This window comes from Camelus bactrianus, chromosome 13 (genome assembly GCF_048773025.1).
Source record: "Camelus bactrianus isolate YW-2024 breed Bactrian camel chromosome 13, ASM4877302v1, whole genome shotgun sequence".
Lineage (NCBI taxonomy): Eukaryota > Metazoa > Chordata > Mammalia > Artiodactyla > Camelidae > Camelus > Camelus bactrianus.
In genome coordinates, this window is record NC_133551.1 from 76,494,447 (window position 1) to 76,498,360 (window position 3,914).

General features: G+C 48.9%; 1 non-coding gene across 1 annotated transcript; it reads right to left on the reverse strand.

The window, feature by feature from the left end:
- Window positions 1–392: 392 nt before the first annotated feature.
- On the reverse strand, window positions 393–466 carry TRNAT-AGU (transfer RNA threonine (anticodon AGU)). Its single transcript has one exon. It is a non-coding gene; the product is annotated as a tRNA-Thr (tRNA).
- Window positions 467–3,914: the final 3,448 nt, after the last annotated feature.

Here is a 3,914-nt window from a genome sequence, read left to right on the forward strand (position 1 = left end):
ATCTAGGAAAGGAGACTCAGGGCTGCCTTCTTTCTTGGTGGCACAGTGAGGGGATGAGTTGGCCAGGGGGCAGGAGGACCTGCCTTCTGATGGCTCTCAGGGAGGCTCCTTCCTGTCTCCTTCAGCTTCTGGTGGTGCAGACCATCCCTGGGCTCCTGGCCTTGCCGACACATCTCTCCAGTCTCTGCCTCATCTTCACATGGGCCCCTTCCCCGTGTCTCTGTATCTCAAATCTCCCACTGCCTTTTTCATATAAGGACACTTGTCACTGGATTTAGGGCGCATCTTAATGTGAGATGATCTCATCTCAAGAGTTTTAATCACATCTTCAAAAACCATTTTTTATTACTTTATTTTATTTTGGGGGAAGGTAATTAAGTTTATTTATTAACTGGAAGTACGGGGGATCGAACCCAGGACCTCGTGCATACTAAGCACACGCTCTACCACTGAGCCATACCCTTCCCCTAAAACTCTTTTTCCATATAAGGTCACATTCACAAATTTTGGGCATCAGGATGTGGATATATTTTTTGGGTGCCACCACTCAACCCACTGCAGAGACCATGGGGGTCTGTGGTTCAGGAAGGCTTCCTGGGGAAGCCTGTCGCTTTGGAGGTGAAGGAGAGCCATCCGGGTAATGAAAGGAGGAGAGAGGTACACCCCAGGCAGTGGGGGATGGAAGGACGGGGGCAGAAAATCATGGTGAAGGAGTTTGAGGAGCAGAAGGAGGCGAATTTGGGGTGGGAAGTAGATAAAAAAATAACAAGAGTCCTTGGACACAGCAGAAGTCAGGGATTGGGGCAATGTCCTCTCATCAATGGGAAGACAAGGCGGCAGGATGGGAGCTCAGTTTTGTGAGAGCAGAAAGGGAAAGGCGGACCTGACTCCTGTGGCCTCCCTCCCTCCCCTCTTGACCTGTTTGAACCAGCTCCGCCTCCTACACACACACACACACACACACACACACAAACACACACACACACACTTTCCTCTCTGGGGTAGGCGGGTTGTGTGTCTCCAGCCCTCTGGCCAGATGGAGGCTGGAGCTGATTGAGATTCCAGGCACAGAGGGAGTCTGGCAGCTCCGGCTGCGGGTGCGAGGATCCAATGGCCCTTTTTAGTATGCACGCTGCTTCCCGCTCTGTGTGCTATTCAACTAGTCATCTATAACATTTGTAGGCCTATTAAGAGGGAAATACAATTTCATAGCTACAGATAAGAGATTAGACAGATCAATTTGAAGTCTGTGAACTAGACTGAGTGTGGGGAGGGGATAATTTCCAAATTATGATCTTGCTGACTTCGGGGCTGTTGGTTTATTGGATTGCAGTCTGTCTCCGGACCACATAGGGTATGATTTTTTTTAGCAGTAGGGCTGGCAGTCTATTGTCAAGTGCTTAAATCCACTTAGGGATGCCAAGGACTGGAGCCCCATAGACTAGGGTTGTGGAAAGCCACTCTGAGCAGGGGGATGTCACCAATTTTTGTCTACTACTTCTAGGTGTGAAAAATCTTCCAGCCAGAGTGTAATGTTCTGGGCTTTGCTGGGTGCTCTTAATCCAATGACGTTCTTGTGTCTAACGGCATGGAATGAAGTTACTGTTCACACGACTCCTCAGAAGACCCCTCAGGGGGCTGCCACCCATGTTAGCAGCCCACGCTGCCAGCTGGATGGGGTTTTCACTGAACATTGGAAAAAGACCACATCTTCCCCAGGGTGGCTGGGGCCCTTTCCCCCACCTCCCCCACCCCCCGGCAGTTGGTCTCTGTCTGTTCTACCTTTGCACCAGCTCCCTGTGGTCCTTACCCTCTTGCTGCTCTTCTGTCAGTCTGCTCGTGTTTCCACCTGTGATCTCAGCAGAAACTTCCAGCTGACACTGCCCAACACAACCCAGGGCTGATGTTCTTATCTAAGTTCCAGGAACTCTTAGAAGGGCACTCAGGGTTTTTTTTCCCTTACTTTCTTCCATAAAGCCAAGGCATTTCAGAGCTTTTCAGCTCTCAGTATTGGCTGCTTGACCCTTGGGAATGTTTCCTAATTACTCTGTGCCTCAGCTCTTAAGTGGGTTCAGTTATGATGTCTGTCTCATGGGGTGGATGAGATGACACGTGGAAAGGGTTCAGCAGTGAGAAAGACATAGCAACCCCTACACAGATGTTAGCTACCATCATTGTCCCTACCACCACCATCATCACCATCATCACGCCATCACCACCATCATCATCATCACCATCATCACCACCATCATCATCATCATCACCACCATCATCATCATCACCATCATCACACCATCACCACCATCATCATCATCATCATCACCACCATCATCATCATCACCACCATCACCACCATCACCATCATCAACATCATCACCACCATCATCACCACCATCACCACCATCACCACCATCACCACCATCATCATCATCACCATCATCACCATCATCATCATCATCACCACCATCACCATCATCATCATCACCATCATCACCAACATCACCATCATCACCACCATCACCACCTTGTTCAATTATCTACTCTAACATCCTCATGATTTAAGTTAGAATATTTAGATATGTTTTTAGAAATATTTCCCTTTTGTTCACATTTTAAGATAAAAACAGGCTTAGACGCACACATACATGCACATGCAGATGGAGGGACAGAGAAATCCAGCGAAGGAAAGTTAATCAAAGAAAGAGGGAAACACAGGAGATATACCATGAGTCGGAAGCACACACATGAAAATGTTTGAAAAATGATGGAGAAACACTACAGAATAGATGTTAGCACGTGAGACCTGAGGCACCAAGGCACAATCCTGGCTTTAATTAAGGCAGCAGCCTCCTTCTGGCACCCTTCTAACAAGTGTCAGCTCAGGACTTTCACAATTACTGACAGGTTCGTGTTGTAGACATAATGATGGTGATTATAGTTGAATGGAGGTGACAGCACCTCTTGTCTTTCAGGCCGAATTAAACTGGTGTAAATCCTTGGCTCTTCCTACGTAGAGCACGATGTTAGTTGTTCACATTCTGAAATGGAGTAGAAGCAGCGACACAGTAGTTCATAGGATGCTGGGGCTGGTGGGATTTTCTCCTTCGTCCCCGAGTCACAGTAGAGGCCCCAGAACTGAGATCAAGAGATAATGCCTGTCCTCAGTTTCAAAGGAGAAGTGCGGCTAGACTGCAGGAGTAGAACTTTCTAAGAGACAGCGAGACTGGCTCTGTGACCCCACAACCCACCTCCACTGTCTATAAAAGAAGATGAGAAAGTCAGAGGAGATTGATCAGAGAGAGGGGTCCTCCAGGCTCCGTCCCTCCCAGGGCCAGGGCTAGAGGGAACTCTGCCCAGTCCAAGAACAGGAATCTTCAGGAAGACAGATTTGAGAGAAGGGGGCATGCCTGTCTGTAAGAACCCCATTACTGAGCCTCAGAGCTGCACAGGTTCCCTATGCTGCTGGCCCCACAGCTGCAGGTGGTGAGGAAGCACTGGGGGTGATCTGGCTGAGTCTGAGACTTTGTGGAGCCAAGGACTAGAGCTGGCTCTCTCCTTGAAGGGAAGAGAGGAGAGGGGAGAGGGGAGAGGCTGGCTGGCTAGCCTGAGACAGTAAAGAGAAGAGGACCTCTACTTCCAGAGTTTGTGGGGAGAGAGTCAGGTTACCTAGTTTTTCCATGAGTTTAGTTGTTGTTTGGTAAATAGCCAGACTTGAAGTCTCTCAAGAAGACTCATTCCAAAAGAGCTGCCCACCTGATTGCACCAACTCCAGAGGGCTGAGGCTGAGGAGCTTGGGAGGAGAACTAAGAGTTCAACCAGAAGACTGAATTAGTCAGGCCAGCCCTGATTGTGCTACAGTTGCATAAAATCTCCAATCATGGCCACCTTGCAGCAGCCCCCAGCAAATGAGACTT